A 19,719-nucleotide genomic window follows, 5' to 3' on the forward strand; every position below is an offset into this window, starting at 1 on the left:
TTCATCCTACAGTATGATGGGGACACTCCTATATTGGGATGTTGGGTCAATACTCCCTCCCCTTGAACCTGGGTAGACCTATATAACTGCCTTGCTAATACAGTACAGCACAAATAGTGTGACTTCTGAGGCAAGATCATAAAAACATTCCACCCGATCCCCCCAGCCCCCCCAAACATGTCCCTTGGTAGTCTGAGCCAACATGTGAGATGTCTGGCTACCTTGAAGCCACCATACTATAGAAGCGCCACAGGGAGACAGAGGTGCTCCCAGCAGTTTAGCCCCCAGCTGTGTGAGGCTTCCCACCCCAGGCATCAGACATATCAGAGATTCAAATGGTTTCAGGCCCCAGCCTTCAAGCCACCCCAGCTGACACCATGTGGAACAGAGACAAGCTGTCCCTGCAAAGCCCTGCAGATTTATGAACAAAATAAATGTCATGGCTTAAGCCGCTGAGTTTTGGACTCGTTTGTTACTCAGTAGGTAACTGGCACACCATGACCTGGGTTTCAGATTTTATGGAGGTAATTTCAAATATTTTATTTTTCAGTCCCTTCTGGTTTCTAATGGTTACAGAACTTTAATACTTATGCTGGGTGCAGTATGGAGAGGAGCAAAATTGGAGGCAGGGACCAGCTGTGAGGTGGTTGCAGTTGCCTAAGAAAGGGAGGACAGTGACTTGAGGACTTCTGTCTCCACTTAGGAGATAGAATATGCTGCAAGAAAACGTCCCTCCCACCCTAGCAATGAGAAATAGCCAGATAATCTACAAAATCATAGCTTTTCTTGAGTCCTCAGGAAGCTGAGGTCACAAGGCGATAAAAAAAAAAAAAAAAACGCCTTTTCAAGGAGAGACACACATGAACAGTTTCAACTTTAACAGAGCATGGAAGAAAGAGGTGGCTGACCTACACGTGAGTAAGAAGAAACCAATGAAAAATTAACAGAAGTGAAAAGGCTACACGTGGGCTAGCATGTCAGTTTAGAATAGTTGGAGACAGCTCCAGACATGGGAGAGTTGTACTCACAAGTAAGCTTTCTTCCATGGGCCTCCCCTGAGGTTCTGAGGGAAAGTGGGAGCAGGGCAGGGAATGGGAGAGAGCTCTCCTCCTCGGTGTGTGAGCACGCAGACTTGATAAGGCAGCTGCTGGGGGAAGGCAAAAAGCCTCAGCTGCTTCCACAATCCTCTCCTATAAGCGAAAGCCTTAAGCCACTGGGGAAGGGGCAACAGATCCTTGCTTCAGGGGGAGTGATAAAAGCAAAACTCACCTGCTTCTGGGTGAGGAGTAACAAGCTTTTCGCCCTTCTTTAGCACAAAGATCCATTGCTTCAGTGAGGAAGAATGGAAGCAAAATCCCTCTATCCCAAAGGGAAAACAGGAAACTATGATGGGCTGAAGATTCAAGCAAGGGTCTGCTCTGCTGGGGGGACAGGGCAAGAAACTCGGGCCACCCAAAACCAACCACGGATATAAGGCAGAATTTGGCTTTCAGAGGGAATAGGGAGAAAGCCTCACTCTTGCCCTTGGGGTGTGTCTAAGACTAAAGCTGAACCCGGATAATGGACACACACATCCTCACTCCCACCCCCGCGTGTCCTGCCCCTCCAGGAGCCTAGCACCACAGGGCAAGCAACAGTAGTCTACTGCCGGTGGGGGCAGGGATGGCTGAAAAGCTGAGGGCGGGGGCGCCTGGGTGGCTCAGTCGTTAAGCGTCTGCCTTCGGCTCAGGTCATGATCCCAGGGTCCTGGGATCGAGCCCCGCATCGGGTTCCCTGCTCTGTGGGAAGCCTGCTTCTCCCTCTCCCACTCCCCCTGCTTGTGTTCCCTCTCTCGCTGTGTCTCTCTCTGTCAAATAAATAAAATCTTTAAAAAAAAAAAAAAAAAGCTGAGGGCGGAGCAGGAGCCCAGAAAATCCCTCTGACACCCTAGTCCCCACCCCTAACTCAACTGATTCAACCCCTCAGACCAACAGAAGAGGCACGCCCACTTCCAGCCATAAACACCATTTACCTCAGTCTCCAATCCATTGTCAAAAGATAAAGAAATCAACAGAACCAGACTCCCAGATGACACAGATTTTGGAAGTACTGGATGGGACCTTAAAATAATAATGACTAATCTGTTAATGGGTCTAGTGAAAAAGGGTGGGCAAATTGCAGGAACATATGGGGAGTCTCGGCAGAGACATGGAAACTAAGAGTCAGATGGAAATGCTAGAAATAAAAAACTTGGTATCAGAGATGAATTCCTTCAACAAGCTATTCCATAGGCAGGCACAGCTGAGGAAAAAAACCAATGAACTTGAGAAAGGTCAATAGAAATCATCCAAGCTGAAACACAAAGACAAAAAGGAGTAGGAGTAAGAAAAGAAAAAAGAAAACCAAGCTTCTGAGATCTGTGGGAAAATATCAAACAGACTAATATATGCATCATTTGAGTCCCAGAAAGCGAAGAAGGACCGCGTGGGGCAGAAGAAATATTTGAAGAGATGATGGTTACACGAACGAGGACGTGGCACTGAGGGTAGAGAGAGATGGATGCGGGAAGCACGCAGGGGAAGTGCCACTGGAACTTGATATCTGAGTGGAAAGCAGTGTGAGAGAACAGGAAGAGGGAAGCACGGCACCTGGGTTTGGCACGAGGTAGTGGCGGGTGCTCAGCCAGTGGTGGTGCGGGGAGGGCCAGCCTGGCTTAGCCCTCCGCAGAGCCTGTGCTCCGAGGGTGTGCAACCCTGCCTCCTGCAGGCTAGACTGGAGCGACCGCGGGTGGGCCTCGGCTCCTTGATGCCTCCCCTGGGAGGCTGTGCTAAGCGTCCGCATGCTGCCCGCCATGAGTCAACATGTGGCTAAGAGGTATATGCATCTCCTGTCATTCTCCCCACCTCCCTTTCCCAAGTGCTACATCTCACAGATTGTTCTGAGGTAAAGGTCTTCTCTTCCCAAACAGGCGGACTCTCTTCTCCCTTCATGCTGACCTGATCCACTTTAAAAAATTAGTTCTTTTGCAGATAAGCAGGGCGGGAGGAGGCAGAGGTGGGTGAGAGGGATGGTGTCTGTGCGTGCATGCATGTGTGCACAGGAAAGGAGATGGGCTACTGAGAGCTTATGAGCATTTTATTTTTTTTGCCTTTTTAAAATATTTTATTTATTTGTCTGGGAGGGAGAGCAAGTGAGAAAGAGCACAAGCAGGGTGAAGGGCAGAGAGAGAAGCAGACTCCTCGCTGAGCAGGGAGCCTGACACGGGACTCGATCCTGGGACTCCACGATCATGACCTGAGCTGAAGGCAGACGGTTAACTGACTGAGCCACCCAGGTGCCCTCTTTCCTTTTTTTAAAAAAAGTAGGCTCCACACCCAACATGAGGCTTGAGCTCACAACCCTGAGATCAAGAGTTGCGTGCTCTACCTACTGAGCCAGGCACGCACCCTGAGTTTTGGGGCATTTTAAAGAATAGGGTCATTTTTGGCTTTTTATCTTATGTCCTTTTTGGATGAGGTTCTCCACTGGTAACTCAGCAGATGCCAAGGTGCAGCGTGATCTTCAGCAGAGTGATCAAATAAATCATGAGATCTGGGAGACAGGATGGAGGGTGTAGGCTGGATAAGGGCACAGTATCGTAAATTCATAGTTGTTTGAACAACCATCTAAAAACTATGCTCATTGATTGATAAACTCACATGATGCTGGTTTCTTCTTCTTTTTTCTCCTCCTCCCCCTCTCCCTTCTTCTTCTCTTCCTCCTCTTCTTCTCCTTCCTCCTCTTTTTCTCCTCCTCCTTTTTTTCCTCTGTCCAGCTCAACATTTTTTTATTTTTATTTTTTATTTCTATTTTTTAAATATTTTATTTATTTGACACACAGTGAGAGAGAGAGCACAAGTAGGGGGAGTGGCAGGCAGATGGAGAGGGAGAAGCAGGCTCCCCGCTGAGCAAGGAGCCCAATGCAGAGCTTAATCCCAGGACCCTGGGATCATGACCTGAGCTAAAGGCAGACACTTAACTGACTGAGCCACCCAGGTGCCCCAACATTTTTTTAAAGATTTATTTATTTGAGAGAGAGAGAGAGAGCAAGCAGGGGGAGGAGCAGAGGGAGGGAGAGAATCCTGAAGCAGACTCCCCACTGAGCATGGAGCCCCACCTGGGGCTTGATCCCAGGTCCCTGAGATCATGACCTGAGCCGAAATCAAGAGTTGGATGCTTAACCAACTGAGCCACCCAGGCACCCCCAGCTCAACATTTTTATCAATGATTTGGATAAGTGCATAGAAGGCATCTTTACCAAAAGTGAGAGGATAGGTAATTGACTGGGCAACAGAATCAGACTCTAAAATTTTTTAATAGACTGGAATGATGGGACAAAGTATGAAATCTAATAGGGATAAATATCCCTTCATTTAGGATAAAAAAAATTAACTCCACAATTAGAAGACAAAAAAGAACTGTGTATTAGTTTGTTCTAGTGACATAAGCCAGACTCTATCTAGATTAAGCCATAAAGGGACACTGATTGGGAAGGACAAAAGTAGATCTGGCCTCAAGGTCAGCTGGATCCAAGGACTCGGATAGGATTTTCAGTCTCCTCTTTCTTTCACTCTTAACTTTTCTCTATTTCTTTGTGTGTAGGTATAGCAGGTAGAGAACTGGGAGTTCTGCACATCATCCCAGTTTAGCAAATCCAGCCCTTCCAACTCCATATAATAAATCCCAGGAAAGGACTCTGATTGGCCCAACCTGGGTTACATGCTCATTGAACCAACTGCTGTGACCAGGGACAGGATACTTTTATTGGCTGAGCCTAGGTCATGGGCCCAAACCTATGGCTAGAGGCACAGGGTGCTGTGGTTGGCAATCCCACCAGAACCATTTGAGAATGGGAAGTGGGGGAGAGTGCTGTTACCTGCAGAAAAGCACAAGGGATGCTGAGAAACCAAAACAACAGATGTTCAGTGTCTTTACAGTTCAATTGAGTCAGTAGTGGTGTGTACCTGCCAACATTTATAATTCTAGGAATCAATAGTGGAAATGTACTTAGGGCTATAATAGTGTAAAAGTACATTCTGCACTGGCCATATGACTCTGAAGCATCATCTGGGCAGTATGAAAGAGGAACATTGACAAACTCACAGTGCTGCCTGGAGGAGGGACCCAGAGTGGGGAGGCTCAGAAGGTCACCTCATTTGAAGAAAGGTCAAGGCAATAAAATTTGGCCTGGAAAGAGAAGATATGATAGACATAGTTGGTCTTAAAATATTTGGAGGAGTCTTGAGTAGGAAAATGAAACACTGACATACAACAGACAAACTAGGACCACTGGGGGTAAGTTTCAGGGAGATCAATTACCATTCCTTATAAGGTAAACTTTCTAATAGCTGTCCAAGAACAGATAAGGCTGCCTTGTAAAAGGTAGTGAGTTCCCTGTCACTGGAGGTGTTCAATCAGGCATCAGAGATGTAAAGAGGATTCCTGTATATCACAGAAAGTTGCATCAGGCGACCCCTAAGGTCCTTCCCAGTTATGAAAGTCTGTGGTTGTCCATTGGGGACCTACCATTTGGGTCCATTGGGGACCCAAAATCTGGAAGGGAGAGCTGATGAGCTCTTTTCCCTCCCTAGATGATATGACCCCTTCTGATCAGTCAGAGGCAGAGCCCTCCAACAATTCTTATCTTAGCCCAGCCCTATGGGACAGACTCTTTGGCAGGGAAGATCACGGAAAGGCAGTCCTTGTGCTATTTCATGTCCTCTGAATACCTACCATGAGAAAAAGACTGGGATGTAGGCAGTTTATTTTAGGGAGTGGGCAGAAGTAAGGGAGCAAGGACAATGAGACAGGATAGGGTACATTGAGTGGTTCACTGTGGGTAGTTAGGGCTCAGTACCCCTGGGATCACTCTGAGGAGCCTTAAAAATCACAGCTCAGAATGTCCCCATTAAATAATGGGGAAATCTGGGCTCTATTCTACCAGTGCTCATCCCTCAGTGGTTGAGGTTTGTCATTTGGGAGTGTTAAGCTCCTGCTACTTCCAGGCTGCCTTGCAGGGGCTGAGAAAATCCTCCCACAGAGAAGGAGAGGGATGGTCTATTCAGATTCCTGGACCCAATTCCTTTTTTTTTTTTTAAAGATTTTATTTATTTACTTGAGAGAGAATGAGAGAGAGAGAGAGAGCACAGAGGGAGAAGGAGAAGCAGACTCCCTGCTGAGGAGGGAGCCTGATATGGGGCTCGATCCCAGGACCCTGGGATCATGACCTGAGCCAAAGGCAGATGCTTAACCGACTGAGCCACCCAGGCGCCCCCCTGGACCCAATTCCAAACAGGAGTGGGTGAGTGCGTGGGGTTCTCCCACACACAACACCAAGCAATTCTCACACACCAGCAGGACGTCCAAGAATTCAACCCAATTCTGTCCCTATCTACCCAGAGATTGTATCAGATTCCACAGGGTAAGGGCTCAGTCCCACAAGACTGCCCCCCACCCCCCACTTCAGATGCCAGTCACAAGCCCCAGGCTGTTACTTGTGCTTCTGACCAACTGGCTACAGATGGGAGGCTCCAGCCATCTCCTCTTTAGGTTCAGTTAATTTGCTAGAGCAGCTCCCAGAACTCAGGGAACCACTTCACATTTATCAGTTTATTAAAGGATGTGATAAAGGATACAAATCAACGGTCAGATGAAGAGAGACATAAAGGAAGTACAGGGAAAGGACCTGAAGCTTTCATGCCCTCTCCAGGCACACCACTCTCCACAGTCTCTACGTGTTCACCATCTCTGAAGCTCTCCCAACCCAGTCCTTTTGGGTAATTCTGGAGGCTTCACTGCATAGTCATGATTGAGTCACTGGCCATTGGCTGATTCAGCCAACAGCCCCTCTCCCCTCCTCGGAGGTTCTCACCCTCTAATCACAGAGTTGTTCCTCCTGGCAACCCTTTGGGTGGGGTCCGTAAGTCACCTTCAGTAATAACAAGACATTTACTTCACCTTTCTGGCTCTGAAATGCTTTCAGAAACTGTGGATGAACACCAAATATATCTGAGAAATATGTTGTGGTCATCTGAATGACCAAGTATACATGTCTTATAAATCATTATAACACAGAGGGGAAGCTGTGAGCATGCACGGGGACCGTCTACCGCAGCTGCAGCTGGACACAGGGGTGGGCTGAAGGGATGTGGGGCAGGTCATCACCAGCATCTGCCCTGGTCCCCTTCCCACCCAGTCCAGGACCTGTCTTCCAGGGACAGCACGGGACCTTTGATTTCCACGTTCTAGCCTCTGTGGCCCAGTGGGTTCTCCAGCTTTGCTAATTCGGCATAGCCTTGTCTGATGTTCACCCATAGGTCTCTTGGGCTGAAGTCTCCCTTCTGGGCTGAGCTCCCTCACTGGGCTGTCCAGGCTGTGGGCACCAGGGCACTGCACTCTCCAGGCTGCCACCTGTTCTATTCTACACCCACATGTGAGCTCAGGACATGATGACATTAGGGACAGTGGCTGCATTGTTCAGTCTACAATGGTCAAGGCCAGAACTGGTCGAAGGCTGGATGGGCTCCAACTTTCCTCTGCTGATGGCCTATTGTTTCTTAAGAAGCAAAGGCTAAGAATGACCAAGAACTCAAAGACCCTGAGAGACCTCACTCAAAGCCTTGGAGACACTTCGAAGATGGGAAAGCAATGCACTAATGTTAGAAGCAGGATTCCTGGCCAGCCGTGGAGGACCAGTCCAGGTTGGTCTGCGACTCCAGTTACCACTCCTCTGGCCTCCTTGGTCAGAGCTCTGAAACCCTTCTCTCGCCCTTACCCCCACATTCCTGAGTCGTACTCACTGTCTTTCCAGCCATTCCTTCTGTCCTCCGTCATGTCAGGTACCTCCCACCAGGGGGCTACATCACCTCTGATGGTCACACTCACCACTCCCTAATTTTGCCTCACTGTTTAACATCCCTGCTCAGTGCTCTGATACCCATTTCACCACCTGGGAGAAGGGAGGCTGAGTTGTAGGTGTTAATGGTGAGTTTGGGGTGAAATGGAACGAAGGGCCTCCCTATGGCAGGAGGGGGTGGGTAGTGGGTGTGTGTTGGGGCGGGGTTCGATTTTACCACTGTTAGCTTAGGGCAAGGCAAATGGTTGGCAAACGTTTTCCAGCCAGATGAAGAGGCTGGCCAGCCCATCAACTGAAACCCACCTGAGATGTCAGAGACATGAGACAAAACACTGGATCCAAGCTCGGCTCAAGACAAGGCACTTTACTGGGATGGGAGCGGGGCAGGGTGGGCTGACCCCTCTCACACCTGTCCCCTCTTCCCTCTCTTCCTCCCTCAGGCCCTCTCCATTGCTCTTCAGTGGGGGCTTCTCTCCCCCTGTGCCTCTCTTTGTCTCTTTTTTCCTGTTTCTGTCTCAGACTCTGCTGTGTTTTATGCATCAGCCCTCAGTCCTGCGTCACTGAGACTCTGTCACCATCTCACTTCTTTGCCTCTTCACATTCTCTGGGTCCCTAAATACGCTTTGTTTCTCTTTGTCACCGTCAAAGAGATGGTGCGTGCCTCTGACTCGACCTGTTTTTCTGTGTCTGTCCATCTGTCCATATTCCCAGAAGCCCTTTAACCCTGGAACGGAGTGGCTTTCCTGAGAACGGAGCCAGGGACCGTCACCCAAAGTGCGGAGTAGAGGTGGCTAAGGACATTTCCAGCCCAGCAGTCGTCATGGTAACAGCCAGGGCGGGCCAGCAGGGGAGTGCTGAACCACGTGGGCTTGACCTTTCTATGGGTGCCACGTTTGAGCGGGAGTTGGGGAAAAACAGCAACAACTGCTTCCCTCTGGCCCAGCCCTCGGCCTTCCAGGCTGGGCTGAAAGGAGAGAGGGAGAGAGGAGAACTGGGACAGCTGGCCACGGGGTGAGAGGAGGGACGCGTTAGCCAGAGCCATCTAGAGGAACGGCGGGAGAGAGGGGCCCGAGCACAGGCATGCACACACAGCTGCGGTCGTCACCAAGACGCCCATTGTGACCTGACCTATGGAGGGCACCAGACATCATTCCTGGAGGCTCCGCTCGCGCTTCGCCAGCCACGGCTCTGGGTAGGTGGTTACTAAAGGTCAGTTCCCCGCGCTCAGAGCTCCCCTCCAGACTCCTTCAGATCAAATGTAGCTTTTTCCATATTGCAAAAGCCTCTATTGCTCGAAGGAAAATATGCTAAAAGAAAAAAGAGCCAATGATTCTTTCAAAAATAGAAATATTATGAATGCAAAAGTCCAAAGAAAGACACTCAACATAAAAGGCATTCTAATCTTCCCTCCCCTTTTCCCAGCTCTGAAGGTCCCTCCACAGTTGCTTCCCATGCCTGCCAGGTCAGCAGAGGGAGACGAGGCGGGTCCCCGGGCCACTTCCCTGACAAGGGCACAAGAAGGACTGCCAGATTTTTGGTAGCTCGTGTGTGATGGGGGCTTGGACTCACAGCCCTCCTCCCTGCTCACACACACCCGTCCCACTCCTCATCTTTTCCCCATGGGGCAGACATACAGGCACCAGAAGAGGTGTCCACAGGTGTCCTGTTAACCTTGGGACCCCTTAAGAGAGAGGTGAAGGGTATAGGGCAGCCTCAGGTTAGATCCATAGAGAACACAGCTCACCTGTGGATTTCATTTCTAGACTTTCAAGTCATGGCCATGCAAGAAATCTCAAGCCTTCTGGGAAACACTGCAATGGAAAACAAGACCACCAATTCAGAATGAAAAAAAAAGTCTTGTAGTGTACTGGAAATCTATATGCAGGAAAGACATGAAGGGGGCACTCACCAGCCAGGAGGTGGGTGGTGACTTAACACACCAGCATTCCAGCCTTCTTTTATTCATCAGTCAGCCCAAAATCCCCTTGGAGAACTGCCATTGAGCCACTCAGATAAGGGAAGGCAAAGTCTTGTGATTCTTGGCAGGAGAGGGCACAGCAGACCAAGTGCACGTAAGTTAGCATGCTTCCAAAAGGCTATTTGAAATGAGTCCTGATTATGTATGTTTGAAAGTGGTCACAGTGTTACCAAAGATCCAGCACTTTTGAGGCTAATCTCTCTTTCTCTGACTCACAGGTTTATGCGTGGTGGGCCTCTGTTTGCAAGTTGATTGACATAACCTCCTAGTTCTGGCCCTACAGAATCATCAGTGACTCCTCCTGCCCCTTCCCTGGGGACAGAGTAGGTTCTGGGAACCTTCGGGTACCTGGGACTCCAGAGTAGCGGGCAGAGGGCAGGAGGGAAACGGGTGCCCTGCCGCCCCACGTGAGGCCCAGGCTCCAGCCTGGCACACGCACCGCACCATCCCTCTCCCCTGGCTGCAGCTGTGTCGCTGTGTGAGTAAGGGGCCTTTTTCTTCTGTCTAAGCCCTTCCCTCTAGCTCTGCCTTTTCTCCATCAGCCCCTCAACTCACCCCTTGTCCCCCTCCTGCTCAGCACCTGGGGCTGGGACAGCTCCCCAGGGATTTTTTTTTTTTTTTTTGATAGTCTTGGAGCATCTGCGCTCCTGAAGTGGTGTAAACTGGGGAATGTGAGTCGGACTGGCAATTGCTCCCGCTAGGCCTGTGGCCTCTAGAATCCATCCCTTCCCTCTCCACTTATGCTCTGGGCCGGGCCTGCCTCATCTTCTGGATCTGGATGCTCACTGCGCTAGGACAGGCCATCCACTCTTTCATGCCCCTGCCTTTGCTTGCTCTATTCCCTTGGCCAAAAATCTCTTTTCTGGTGAATCCGTGTTCTGCTTCAAGACTCAACTCGAATGCTACCATACAAGTAGAGCTCTTCTAAATCTACCCCAGGCTACTCTGTTTCCCTTAGAATTTGTTCTTAGCACTCTCATAGCAGTCATGTCTCTGTTTGCACGTCTGCCTCCCCACTGGAGGGAGTACCGTCTGGAATGGGCGGGGTCGTACTGATCTGTGGAGCCCCAGAACTTGGCTCAATATTGCTCACTGAGTATTTGTGATTGCTGTTGGTCCTCACCCAGAGTAGACCCCCTGGTGTAGGGTGTGAGCCAGAGAAGGTCTCAGACTCCCCAGAAGCAATGGTACATCTACATGGCAATGAGAAGTGGGTGGCATGGGTCATGCTGCCCCTTCCTTGCCAGACCACAGCCCCATCCTGACCCAGGTCCTATAGTGCCAGGCTGGCTGCAAGACAGGGTACTTCTCACCTCTGACAAGACCACAGCGTTGGCCCACTGGCATCCCATGGGATGGAGAAGCACCACCTGGCTGGCATCTGGATCCTTTCTCCCTAGCCTTGGGCAGCTGAATCCTATAGTTATTCCCTCAGCCTTTGGCTTTACTGACTCCCCTTGCTGCACTAACCAGAGCCCTGGAGAGTGGGCTCAGAGCGGGGAGAGCTGGAGGCATCCTTCCTGCCCTCCTCCCCCTCCCTCCTCCTGGCTGGCTACAGCTGTGCTCTGTGATGGGGAACTGAACGCAGTCTTAATTACTGCTCAGCCCTGCTCATTAGTCCCTCTGGAAGGCAGAGAAGCCCCGAGTTAGGATGTCTCGATCAGAGCGGAGGCCAGGGCCCAGCTTTCCCGGGGGATCGCTAGTCCCATTTTTCAGGAGCTGGGTCTGTGTGACTGTGGATCCCTTTTTGGGCCTCCTGGAGCTGGAGAGAAGAGAGGGAAGGCTGGGCCCCCTCATGGGCTCTCACTCATGTGTACGGAGCATCATGGGGACAACATGTGGTGGAACATGTGAAACTCCAGTGCAATCAGAGAAAAATGAATGAATGATTAAATAAACCAAATGTGCTCAAATCCAGCACATTGATGACTTACCTACCTTCGGAGGGACTTAAGCAAGGAACCAGGTGCATTGTTCAGCCACTCTTTTTTTTTTTTTGCAGTGAAATGGGAAAAAGAACTGTAAAGTGCTGAATACTGAACAAAAGGAAGCTGAGTGAAGGACAGGAAGTGTGGGCCCTGGAAATTATAAATGAATAGGCCCAGTACAATATCTGGGAAAAGTCCTTTACAATGCCAACTTGTAAACACCCTAGAAGATCATATGAAATAATACACATGAAAGCACTTTTTGAACTGTAAAGGGCTTTGGAAATAGAAGGTATTATTAGGTAATATTTCTGCTCAGCGCAGACTATAGAACAGATGCTGTGGAGAGGCTGGTGATTTATGATAATGAGTCATCACCCACAAGGTACTCACACAGTTTAGGCTGTTTCATTTAATTAGTCATTGCCTCTCATATACACTACTGTGGAAGCCTTCTAAGGGGCCTTCCCACCTCCACCTTCTCGTTAGTTCCATTCATTTTATATGCCACTGCCAGGTTAATTTTCCTGATGTGGAGCTCTCATCAGATACTTGCAATGATCCTCTCATCCACTTCATAGAGCTTGGAGACCTTGGCTTCGCAGTCAAGATCCTCCATACTCTCGTCCCACATGACTCTCCCAACCTGATTTCCCTCCTTCCACCCTGCCGACATAGACTCAGGGAGATCAAGTCACTTATCCAACACCAACAGACATGAAGTGGCAGATCCCCAAATCAAGACATCAAACCCCAGACACCTGACTCCAAAACCATCACTTTTTCTAGGCCATCACTTTTCCCTTTGATGGATAAGATGCAATGAAGATCTTTCCCCCACAGAGCTTTTTCTCTTTGGAAAAAATTTCCTCAGGACAAATTCCCAGGAGTGGGATTACCAGGTCAAAAGACATTAATATTTTTATGGCTGCATGAATTGACATATACTTGGCCAAAGGGCTGAGCTGATTTAGATTTTAGCCGGTGATAAATACACACAACTTTCACCAGACCCTCCTTGCCACTAGGGGGTAACCTTTGAATAAATTGCTTCTTAAATAAGGTATTTCTTTGTTTTAGTTTGAGTTTCTTTGACCATTGAGGTGGAATATTTTCCATGATTCTATTTACTAATTGTACGTTATCATGTGCAGATTATGTGTTCATATCTGTGGCTCATATAATTATTAAAATGCCCATGTTTCAGAAGCTGCAACTAGATAAAAAGGAGAAGAAAAGGCAATCTTTAAGAGCAGGTATGGTTGGCTCTGTGAGATCAGAGCAGAGGTCCCTATCTGAGAAAAGCATGTAAATAAGCTGTATCTTGAATGAATCTGTAAAACAAAATGGAGGTCAACTGATTTAAAATACAGTCTGCAATTAAAGGGAGCACTTTGGAGAAGGCATTTCCTGGACTGAGTCAATACTTTTCCTGACCCTGTCAGTGTGTCATAACACTAACATCCACTACTTAATTTCCAAGTCATTTTGGTGACTACACATTTGTCCTGAAACAGCAATGCTTTATTTTTTTTCATGATGCATTAAAAATTATTTTATTTTTTGACGAGGTAACGTACACACACAATACAAAGGTCAAAAGATATAAAAGGATAGAGAGTAAAAACAACATCGCCCTCCTCCCCTGGCTTCTAATCATTGTGTTTCCCTCCCTGGGGACAGATGCTATTCCCAATTCCTTGTGTATCCTTCAGGGACATTCTATGCATATTTGAGCCTGTACAGGTATATTCTTAATGGAAATGACAGCATCCGATACAGCATACCATACGTGCTGATCTGTACTTTCCTGTTTTGAGAGTATTCCCTATCAGTAAATAGAAAGTTTAAATACATTTTAAAAACTGGAATATTAAGTGGATGTGCTCTACTCTAAGAGAACTCAATAAACAAAAATCTACATATATAAGGCAAAGTTTCAGGAGGTACTTACTTTGCAAACTAAGCCTCTGTTTGTATAAAATTCTTCTAATATTAAGCCAACTTCATATACTTCAATATTATATACTATATACTTCATACATAATATGAAGCCAACTTCATATCCTTCATATACTCATCAATATTATGTTAATGTATTTATACAGAAACAGTCTATGGAAAACAAAGGCCATTTAGCTTGGAAATTATTTACTAAGCAAAAAAATTGTTAAAGATTATACTTTGGTCAAAATGACATATCCTGACCTGGTCAGAGAGTGTGATTATATGTTTGAAAAAGTTGATTCTAGGGGCTCAGTCGTTAAGCGTCTGCCTTCGGCTCAGGTCATGATCCCAGGGTCCTGGGATCGAGCCCCGCATCGGGTTCCCTGCTCCGTGGGAAGCCTGCTTCTCCCTCTCCCACTCCCCCTGCTTGTGTTCCCTCTCTCGCTGTGTCTCTCTCTGTCAAATAAATAAATAAAATTAAAAAAAAAAAAAGAAAAAGTTGATTCTATATTCATGTGATATTATAGGAAATGCCTTTGCCATTAAAATAATAATATTAGGATGTAAAAATCAGATTGGCAATTGCTTAGGGTAGAAAGTAGGGGAAACTCACTGCACAAGGGTCTGAGGTAACAGAAATGTTCTGTATTTTGGTTGGGATGGAATTAAAAGAGTGTATATATTTGTAAAATAAATAAATAAATTGATTCTATGTAATTCTTGTATTTTTTTAAAAAGATTTTATGTATGTATGTATGTATGTATTTATTTATTTGAGAGAGAGAGAGTGCAAATGGGGGGAGGAGCAGAGGGAGAAGGACAAATAGACTGCATTGAGCATGGAGTGCGACATGGGGTTTGATCCCATAACCCTGAGATCATGACCTGAGCCAAAATCAAGAGTCAGACGCTTAACCGACTGAGCCACCCAAGAGCCCCTGTGTAATTCTTGTATTTAAAAAAACCCCACAAATGTAATAATTCCACCTGTGCAGTTTGCAATCTGTACAACAACCGTCACCAGCATGCAGTGGAAAGGAAGGGCTCTCAGCGTTAGCTGACGTGAGATGTGCAGTCCGGGGTCATCAGGACTTCTGGGTAGCACTCAGCCCACCAAGGCCCTGCATCCTAACATGGCGAGAGACTAGACTTTTGCCCTGGATCACATCAAAGGGTTGGGGCATGCCCTACAAATATCCCCAACTTCTTCCAATCACTGACCCCGGGGCTGGCATCTATGGGTTTATTGAAAACTGTCCTGTGCTTTCAGCCTATGCCATCTTCAGGGGTGTAAGTCTCATGGGTTTACTACCTACGTGTAAAGCAGCTTTTATTGTTCACGCCGACATTACTCTGGAGCAGCCAAACTGGCGCTGTTCGTGGAACGAGCCATTGTTCACCCTATCTGTGCTTGGTAAGATCTTTTAAACTTTGATCTTTTCTCTCCTTGGAATTTATCTTTTCAGACTTAGGGTCTTAGCTCTTCTAATGCCGCTTTCTAATTGTAGAGTTAGAATGTATCATATAAGTAATTTTTTTTTGCTATTTTATTAAAAAAATTTTTTTTATTATGTTATGTTAATCACCATACATTACATCATTAGTTTTTGATGTAGTGTTCCATGATTCGTTGTTTGTGCACAACACCCAGTGCTCCATGCAGAACGTGCCCTCTTTAATACCCATCACCGGGCTAACCCATCCTCCCACCCCCCTCCCCTCTAGAACCCTCAGTTTGTTTCTCAGAGTCCACAGTCTGTCATGGTTCGTCTCCCCCTCCGATTTCCCCCTTCATTTTTCCCTTCCTACTATCTTCTTTTTTTTTTTTTTTAACCATATAATGTATTATTTGTTTCAGAGGTACAGGGCTGTGATTCATCAGTCTTACACAATTCACAACGCTCACCATAGCACATACCCTCCCCAATGTCTATCACCCAGTCACCCCGTCCCTCCCACCCCCCACCACTCCAGCAACCCTTAATCCTGAGATTAAGAATTCCTCATAGCTGTGAGATCATATGATACATGTCTTTCTCTGATTGATTTATTTCACTTAGCATAATACCCTCTAGTTCCATCCACGTCATTGCAAATGGCCAGATTTTGTTGTTTTGATGGCTGTATAATATTCCATTGTATATATACACCACATCTTCTTTATCCATTCCTCTGTTGGTGGACATCTTGGCTCTTTCCATAGTTTGGCTATTGTGGACACTGCTGCTATAAACATCGGGGTGCACGTACCCCTTCGGATCACTACATTTGTATCTTTGTGGTGAATACCCAGTAGTGTAATTGCTGGGTCGTAAGGTAGCTCTATTTTCAACTTTTTGAGGAAACTCCAGACTGTTTTCCAGAGTGGCTGCACCAGCTTGCATTCCCACCAACAGTGTAGGAGGGTTCCCCTTTCTCCGCATCCTCACCAACATCTGTCATTTCCTGACCTGTTAATTTTAGCCATTCTGACTGGTGTGAAGTGGTATCTCATTGAGGTTTTGATTTGTATTTCCCTGATGCTGAGTGATGTTGAGCACTTTTTCATGTGTCTGTTGGCCATTTGGATGTCTTCTTTGGAAAAATGTCTGTTCCTGTCTTCTGCGCATTTCTTGATTGGATTATTTGTTCTTTAGGTGTTGAGTTTGATAAGTTCTTTATAGATTTTGGATACTAGCCCTTTATCTGATATGTCATTTGCAAATATCTTCTCCCATTCTGTTGGTTGTCTTTTGGTTTTGTTGACTATTTCCTTTGCTGTGCAGAAGCTTTTTATCTTGATGAAGTCCCAAAAGTTCATTTTTGCCCTTGCTTCCCTTGCCTTTGGTGATGTTTCTAGGAAGAAGCTGCTGCGGCTGAGGTCGAAGAGGTTGCTGCCTGTGTTCTCCTCTAGGATTTTGATGGATTCCTGTCTCACATTTAGGTCTTTCATCCATTTTGAGTCTATTTTTGTGTGTGGTGTAAGGAAATGGTCCAGTTTCATTCTTCTGCACATACAAGTAATTTGATTCCTTCATTTGTTCATTCGCACTGTATTCACTTTCATCTCCTCCAAATCTTTGCTCAAATGTTACATCCTCAGTGTGGCCTGCCCTAATTACTCTATTTAAAGTTGAAACACCTGCTTCTCCTGTACCCCTATTGTCCTGACCGTGCTCCATTTTCTCATATTACTTAGCACCTTCTAACATAATATATGCTTTTATTTACTATGTATGTTCTTTAAGATTTTATTTATTTATTTATTTGACAGAGACAGAGAGAGAGAGGGAGAGAAAGAGGGAGCACTAAGAGGGGTAGAGGGAGAGGGAGAAGCAGACTCCCCGCTGAGCAGGGAGCCCGATGTGGGGCTTGATCCCAGAACCTTAGGATCATGACCTGAGCCGAAGGCAGATGCTTCACCGACTGAGCCACCCAAGCGCCCCCTGTATGTTCTTTATTGTACATCTCCCTCCCTGGGGATGTAAGCTCCATTTTGTTTACTGAATCGCTAATGTGTCCCAAGAATCTAGAACAGTGCCTGGTGCATGGTAGGCCCTCTGTAAATACAGTATTTGTTGAAAGAATAAATGATGTAAGCTCCTGCCATGTATACAACACACATAGGGGCTAAGCATGTTGGGCCTCCAAAGATGAATCTGCTGGGAGTTCCACCCTCGAAGGGCCCATGGTCTAGCCTCAGATTTGCGACATGGAATTATTAACCACAATACAAGATAAAAACTGCAGTACCGAAAAAGAGCTGTGAAGTTAGAGGAGGAGGAAGAAAAAGCTTTCAGTCATGGAAGAGCTGAGGGAAGGCATGAGCAGAGGAGTCAGAGAGACTGGAATTGAATGCTGAATTCTAGTGAATGAGGTTGGCTTGCTATAAGCTCCTTACCCACAAATTGGGGGTAAAAATACTTATCTTAGTGTGATTGTGAGGGTCAAATAAGATAATGCCCGTACATAGCCTGTGGTGGATAGCGCCTGGTACCAGTTCATGAAGAACTAAGATCAATCCTCTGCTTCCTCTGGAGTGTCCCTCAATGGGAGAGCAGAAACAATGACCTAAAATGGAATTTTATAAGTCATTTAAATGACAGTTACCAGGACTGTGTAACAGCCCAGACAACACTTTGTGACTGGCATCAAGTGCAAAAAGACAGACTACAGAACTGTCCATGATTATAACTGGGTAAAAATAATTCAAAATTAAATCCATTCTTGGGCTCGTTGGGTGGGAATGAGAATTAATTTACCTAAATCTGCTCCTCTGATCTTTATATTTCCACTTTTTTGTCACCATTTAATTTTTTTTAAAAGATTTTATTTATTTATTTGACAGAGAGCAAGAGAGCACAAGCAGGGAGAGTGGCAGGCAGAGGGAGACGCAAGCTTCAGCTGAGCAGGGAGCCTGATGCAGGACTTGATCCCAGGACCCTGGGATCATGACCTGAGCTGAAGGCAGACACCTAACCAACTGAGCCACCCAGGCGCCCCTGTCACCATTTAATTTTGATACCATTTCAAACTTACAGAAAAGTTGCATGATATGAGGAATTTCCAAAAAGCTTTTATCCAGATTCACCAATTATTTGCATGTGTGCTTTCTCTCCCTCTGCGTATATATATATATATATATGCATATATGTATATATGCATTTCCTAAGAATAAAGTCATTCTGGGGCACCTGGGTGGCTCAGTCAGTTAAGCATCTCATCTGCCTTTGGCTCAGGTCCTGATCCCGGCGTCCTGGGATCGAGCCCAGCATTGGCCTCTCTGCTCAGGGGGGAGCCTGCTTCTCCCTCTCCCTCTCTGCCACTCCCCCTGCTTGTGCTCTCTCTCTCTCTGTGTCAAATAAATAAATAAATAAATAAATAAATAAATAAAATCTTAAAAATAAAAGAATACAGTCATTCTCTCACATAACCACAGAATAGATTTCCTACTGTTTTTCAAATAAAAAGGCCGAGAGATGGTACCTTCCTGAGATCCTGGACCACATTCTCACCAGGCTCAGGTGCAAGTCTCTTCTCTGTGGTCTTTGGGCCTCTCACATCTGAAAACCCCAGCAAACTACCAGGTCAGTCATGCTGCCAGTGGGCAAGGCCCCCTTCCCAGGCAAAAAGTGTGGTGTTTTGTGCCCCTCACTCCAGGATGTGTGGGGGAGGGCCCGAGATGGCACCACCCAGAGGAACCTCCTGTTTGGGGACTGAAATCCCGAAGGTGTAGGGCCACAGGGGTTTTTGTGACGCTGGAAGTGTGTCCCCTGGAGCTGAGCTTCCCTGGGAAACAAACGGACTCTCAAGGGAAAGACACTTAGCTGCCTGCTGGCTCCCCACTCAGAGTCTGCTGAAAATACTTCTTCAAACCCCTGAGTTCTGAGGACCAGTCTACAAGTGCTGGAGCCAGAAGTGGTTAAACAAGTCTGTCCTTGGAATTCCTAGGCTTAGAGCCACAGTAATACAAGGATTGCTTAAGGGACTGCTTTGTTTGGAGGAATGAGGTCTATGCTGAGGGCCCTGGGCAGTAACTAAAGCAGTGGCCGCAGCAGCCAAGTGGGAGGATGTAAGAGGTTTCTCATTAGCTCATGGACAGGGTCTGCACACATATCGTCAGTTCATGAACTCCTCCGCCATCACCAGGCTAACAGTCCTCTCCACTCCCCCCTCGATCCTTCTGAGTTACCAGACCCAGGGGGTTCCACTCTCCATACCTGTGGCCTCCACCTCGTGTCCAAGCAGGACAAGCACAGGCAGAACAGATCGCACACCCTGCAGCCCATGCGAAGGAACCCAGCACCATTCCAGACCACACAACTGGTCTGCTTCTGGCCTTGAGACCCAGGTCGGTACCCAAGCCCTGGGGTTACTAGTGGCCCTACCCTTGCTGTTCTTTCCTTCACCCTCAGGCGCCCCTTCCTCCCTGGCTCTGTTACTTGTGACCTCTGTGATTTGGAGGAATCAGCCTCTCTGGGTGGGTTTCCTCATCTGTAAACAAGATAATGACA

The 19,719-nt window shown here is 47.0% G+C and overlaps 1 long non-coding RNA gene across 2 annotated transcripts in view; it reads right to left on the reverse strand.

The window, feature by feature from the left end:
* The window catches only part of LOC118530624 (uncharacterized), a 40,087-nt gene that overhangs the window by 7,634 nt on the left and 12,734 nt on the right, over window positions 1-19,719 (reverse strand). Inside the window, exons 2-3 of one of the 2 annotated variants that reach the window (XR_004914735.2) lie at window positions 19,594-19,699; window positions 9,622-9,684 (exon numbers count right to left, since the gene is read on the reverse strand). This is a non-coding gene — a long non-coding RNA (uncharacterized LOC118530624). Of the gene's footprint in view, window positions 1-9,621; window positions 9,685-19,593; window positions 19,700-19,719 lie in introns of those variants that run through there. The other variant, XR_013450498.1, reaches the window with a different exon arrangement.

Source organism: Halichoerus grypus, chromosome 8 (genome assembly GCF_964656455.1).
Source record: "Halichoerus grypus chromosome 8, mHalGry1.hap1.1, whole genome shotgun sequence".
Taxonomy (NCBI): Eukaryota; Metazoa; Chordata; class Mammalia; order Carnivora; family Phocidae; genus Halichoerus; species Halichoerus grypus.